Genomic DNA, 5751 nt, shown 5'->3' on the forward strand with positions numbered 1-5751 from the left:
TCACGTAGAGAGTTCCAAAGTGAATTTATGGCACCATGTTCATGGTCACCTCCTCTCCACCCACCTGAAATATTTTGTTCTGAAAAGGGGTGGGAGTCGAAGCAGTCAACACTAGGATTAAGTTTTCTTTCGATCGGCCGCATATTGAGGGCACACGCAAAGTACCTCAGCTTTCAGAGAGTTTTAGTTAAGGGGACGCAAGCGGCTTGCGTACGCAAAAACAAGGGGCGATTGTACTGCGCATGCGCAAACCGCTTCGTCTACTTGCGGCCTTGGGTTGTTGGGGCAGCCGAAAACATCGCTGCCCCTAAGAGATCACACTACCCACGTGACTCTCGCAGTGTACGAGAACATACGAGAAGCGAGACTAGCCGGGACATGCGCGCGTGCCGCTATACAGACGGTGAACATGGCTGCGCCGGCGAGGACGTGTGCATTTCTCGGCCAACGCGGTAACCAAGGAGGGAGGAAACTCAGGAGAGGCCCTGACGTCACTCTCTGTGAAGCTAAAGTGAAGCCGGAAGTCGGCGTTGCTCATGGCGTTGCTCCGCGTCTCGGGCCAGCTCTCCTCTCTTGTTTACCTTTAACGCGAAACCACGCCGCGCTGCGCGCAACCGGGCTGCTGGGACGCGCCGGCTCCGCAGCAATACTAAACAAAATCATGTAATCGCGATGTCTCAATGCATTACCGTTGCCGAAGTCATGTTGAAAGAAGTAAAGAAGTTCATAATGAACTTCGCAAATTGGGCCGTGAGGTCGAATCGGCTGCTTTTACCGGCTTTTATGAAAATAAACATGCTTTAGCAGGCCAGCCAAATGAGCTGTTCTCATCAACCGCGGGTACCGGCCGCTGCCGAGTTCTTGCGCGATTTTAAAAAAGGTCACCTTTATCGCCGACTCCTACTTGCTTTTCTCTGCTTGGACTTCCTGGGGCGCTCAGACGATCTTGCGTGCTAGACGTCTGGCGATACGAAAAAAAAAATGTGCGCATTCTCACTGCACTGCAAGAACGCACTGAAGACACGTACGTACGGCACACCGACCCATTTGCGATCCATTTTGAGTTAATCAGCACAGACACATTCTGGCTTGAGGAATAGTCGTGCTTTATTCAACAAAGTTCCGGTGGCCGCGCATCACTATGACAGCGCGCCGGCGAGAAGGCAAGATAGGGACCTTTAGCGGTGCTACGGAAAGTACGGTATACGGTACGGTAAGTGCGTAATACCATACCAGTCGAGGACTGCGCATGCGCGAACTTTACCGTACGGAATGACTTTCCGTATGGCATACTAGACGGCATAGAGTTAGTACAACAACTCTAGAGGAAAAGCTGGGCCGGAAAAGTGGGAACCTCTAGGGCGCCGCCCTGTTGCTACTGGTCAATGTGGCCAGCGCAATTACTATTGAAAGAGCTGAAAACAAGTACAGGTCACCTTATGGTTTGTCATCTAAAAATGCATACCTGATGGCTTTATGAAGATGGTACGTCAATATTAAGTTTACAGAAAGCGATCGCTAAGTCCGTGACTTATGTAAATCACGATGTACGCATTCATGCAATAAAAGATGACGCGAATTTCGGTTTCGAATCTGTTTTTTGGATGCGTAGTAGTTTCGCACAGCTTAGGTTTGACATGCGATCGCGCGTCGACAGCGGACGCTATGGCACACTCGTGCCTTATGTGCCACCGAAGCCCCGAAGTGCTCTGGCATACACCGTCACATGTAAGTAAACGAATGTATCTCCTTGTTGAGACTATCACGCGAGTATGCAGCTCTTGTGGTGCATCACAATCGTTTGAGAAGCGCCACAGTAGAGCATTTTTCTACATGCGGAGCGGTGTTTTTATTTGCAGGTTTCCCTTCAGTAGGAAATTGCTGGACAGGAGGACCAGCGCACCGGAATTGTGCTGGTAAAGCCACAAGCAACTCATAGAATCTGCTTAATTGTTGCACTTTGAACAATCATGCTTCTACAAAGGCCACAGCAGAAAAACAGTGTGATGCCGAGTATTTCTGTGCCACGAAGTAATCAAGAGGCGAGTGCCTAATGCGGACGAAATCGAGTGCATCGAGACTTGGAACGACAGAAAGCTGAGCTAGTTGGTAAGGATTCATTATGCAAAACAGAAGTGAGGCGTGCAGACAGGACACAAGAGTAGAGAAGTGGACGGCGCTCGTGTTGTCCACTTCTCTACTCTTGTGTCCTGTCTGCACGCCTCACTTCCGTTTTGCATAACGAGTGCAGCAACCCACATATTAATAGCGTAGGCGTTTCACTAACTGTGCAATATTTTCAACACTTCCTTGCATGCCATTTCATGTGGAATATCTTTTCTGGTCACAAATTTGTGCGGCGAATCTATTTCCATGATCGACTCCGCGCCTGTGGGACCGTTCACTTGCACTTGATGCTGAGTCGTTTACATGTATCCATAAACTGCAGATATTCACATCAGATCCCTGCGAGCATTTTCGAAATTCAATTATTTTAGACAACAGGCACATATGCAATACTGACATAATCTCAAATACCACTAAGCAGCTGGGACACATTTTTGTTGACCATACTCGCAGGTAAAATAAGTAGATCATGTGGACAGCTCCAGCTCATTTTCCTTAAATCAGTGTGTACAAGGGGTATGCAAAAATATGTTTTTCTCGCGCACCGATTATTTTGCTGTATAAGCAAGAGAACCCACCACGTTAGTGTAACATTTCTTGTACATCACAATAATATGTGCTTTAATTTACCAAGTGAGATGAGTTGCTTTTATGGCTCATTCAGTCAAATCACACTGCAAGCTGCATTCATCAATCTTCAATTGGATTTTGCAAATCTTTAATGAAACATGTTTCCCTTTTATGCAGATATGCAATGGCAAGCCCTTCCGTGTGTTCCAAAGGTAAAATTTAAGCTCTAAATTAAAGAAGACATTTCTAGTCAGAAACAAGCAAAAATGGTGAATGCAGAGTATCAGAAGCCCAAGGTACAGAAATTATGAGAAGTGTTGAATGATTTTAAGGAAAGAATGCTATTTCAAAATGCAAAACTCTTTAGTGGAGGTCAAGCAAGTCACTATAGGTAGAATACTCTGCAAAATTATGCGAGTGAGGGGATGTCAAACAATGGGCCAGGAAATGCATTGTTTTTCTGCAAAACAAAAGCTGATTGCCATTACATGAGTCACTTTCGCATCATGACACTGCTGCTTGATAAATTCAGAAATAAACCAAAAAACAAGACACGCAAAAATAAAAAACAATTTAATGATGCTCTATCCACACTGGGATAAATAAAAACAAACACATCAAATCTAATGTAGACATATTATACGCTTGTGAAACACTAATGGAAAAATTCAGTTTCAAGCTATGGCACTTGCCGCATAGATGTGGGGGGCCTTGCACTAATAGTGATAGTTACCACTGCATTTAGAAATTGAAAGCATTCATGCAGACAAGGATGATTCTTCATATTTTTGGCTACCACTTCAAATGCCTCCACCAAGTGTTACAATGCTGCGCGCAGCCATACTAAGGATGTCGCAGCAACACCTGCTGGTAAAAAGCAGAAGCCGTCAAAGTGCTGGTGTGTTCTGGACACTATGTTTGAAAAATTTTAGGCAAGAAGAGTGCAAGAAGCAGACATAACAACTGCATTTATTTCTATAATTCCCCATTTGAATGGCCTTTTCTTTTTGCTTAGACAATGCCTACGCCTAGCCACAACAGCTCCCTCATATAGACTGCGCAAGCCAAGAGGCCGTGGAGGCAAATGCAGGTAAGAGGCAAGGAGCAATAGCACCGGTATCGACATTCATCTAATTTCTTTCTTTTTCTTTCGTTTAGGCAGCCAGCACACCTCGAACAGCCACCTTGACTGCGGATGTGTCACCCTAGTCGCCAAGGAAACATTTGAGGGAGAGGGACAAGCAATGTGATCAGCCACTTCTCCATGTAAACGATACTCTTTCTCTCGGATGACTCCTACGCCTCGCCACGCCAGCACACTTGTGCACAAAGATGCCGCAGAGGCACATGCAGGTCAGAGGCAAGAAGCAGTGGTACTGGTGTCGACATTCACCCAATTTCTTTTTCTTACACTGAGGCAGCCAGCACACCTCGAACAGCCACCTTGACTGCGGGTGTGTCAGTAGATTCCTGTTGTACATATGCTCATAATAAACTTCAGTAAACTTGAACTTCATAATAAACTTGAAGGAAATGGGACGTTGATGCATTGTTCTTTTGAACATTTATTGTACACATACAATATATGTTATACTTTGCAGTGCTACAGAGCGTATTTTGAAGCTTCCACCTATATTTTGCACCTTTAATTACGTATGTGTTGTGTGGCCCTCAATGCAGTTCATGTTGTAGCAGCTGCTTTGTCTGTGTATCGCACATTGGCTTAAGCTCGTGATATCCATACTTCTCTCACATATACAAAATAAAGTTCCATGTAGTCCTCAGTGTTACAAAAAAAATGGAAGTAAACAATTCGATCGTTGAATTGTATTTATTACAGTGATTCCCATGACAGTTACTGACAAGTTGACAACTTGAACTGGTCAATCCGTCCACAGCCTCCTCTATTTTTCAAAAATAAAGGAGGCTGTGATCCGTCATGGCAAGGAATTGTATGTATACATTAGAAAAAAACGGGTGTGCGTGTGTTTGTAGTGGGGGGTATAGGATTAGGTTGGTACGAAAAAATGTACCAACACCGTCCTCTAGTCCGATTCCGTTAAGGTACCGTAACAAAGCGTATTATGCATAAAGTTCATACAACCAACTCTGATATTACTACACACGCCAGGCTACGCGAGCTACATTTGCCATGACGCATTCGCGACTGCACCAGATGCCCTCCATATTATTCTCGTTAATCGTGCTCACTGCACCGAGGCAAAAGAAAGATCATGGGCGCAGGCGCCTTTAAAGTATCTCGACCTTGCGAGGCACTGCTGCGCGTGCCAGGGGAGCTGTCCGTGCGAACACTCCCTGGCACACACCTGCCTCGGCGGCCCCAACCTACGTACCGTTCTGCTTCGAGCTTTGATCCCCCCACTGTCCCTTGGGTGCCCTGGAGTTCCTGCGCCGCCTGCTTTATTATAATCTCAGGTGCTCTCCTGAGACTTCCGTTTCTCGGTTACATGTGCCCTACAGCTGGATCAGTACTTATAATAATAAAGAAACCCGATCTATCGTCGCGACGATAGATCGCGAAAGCGGCTTTTGCAACTGTTTTGATCGGACTGCTGGTACGATCTGTTGGGAACTCGGCGCTGACGCCCGTGGTTGTACCTGGGTCGCAAGCCCCAAGGGTAGCGTTGGCCTGGCGGCCTGGGGTACAACTGGAAGCATCCGAAGGTCCCGGCAAAGCATGAGTCGACTGGTAACAACGAAACAACTTGTTTATTTTAACATCGCAAAGAGTTGGCGGTCAGGTTTGACCGAAGTAGAGAGACGGGAGAGCACTTCACTCAACAGAAGAAATCGGAGCCCTCCCTTTTGCGTCCGGGGGCAGCTGTTTTTATACTCTCGCAGTTGAGGGCAAGAAGGAACCCCTCAAAAGACGAGCACGTGAATGTACAATGGGCTAATGGTGACGCACACTGTCGTAGCGATGCCGTAGCACCATGTCGAGCACGATCTCGTAGCACCCTGTCGAGCACGATCTCGTAGCACCCTGTTGTAGCGCTGCCGGTCGGGCACAATGACTGTAATGAGAGGATGGTC

General features: G+C 46.5%; 1 long non-coding RNA gene across 2 annotated transcripts; it reads left to right on the forward strand.

Annotated features, from left to right (window-relative positions):
• Nucleotides 1-1470: 1470 nt before the first annotated feature.
• LOC142576646 (uncharacterized) lies at nucleotides 1471-4207 on the forward strand. 2 transcript variants are annotated; one of them, XR_012826907.1, is made up of 4 exons: nucleotides 1471-2109; nucleotides 2875-2909; nucleotides 3713-3787; nucleotides 3856-4207. It is a non-coding gene; the product is annotated as an uncharacterized LOC142576646 (long non-coding RNA). The 2 variants fall into 2 exon arrangements; XR_012826908.1 differs by lacking the exon at nucleotides 2875-2909.
• The last annotated feature ends 1544 nt before the right edge of the window (nucleotides 4208-5751 follow it).

The sequence above is a fragment of the Dermacentor variabilis genome, chromosome 3 (assembly GCF_050947875.1).
Source record: "Dermacentor variabilis isolate Ectoservices chromosome 3, ASM5094787v1, whole genome shotgun sequence".
NCBI classification, from domain to species: domain Eukaryota; kingdom Metazoa; phylum Arthropoda; class Arachnida; order Ixodida; family Ixodidae; genus Dermacentor; species Dermacentor variabilis.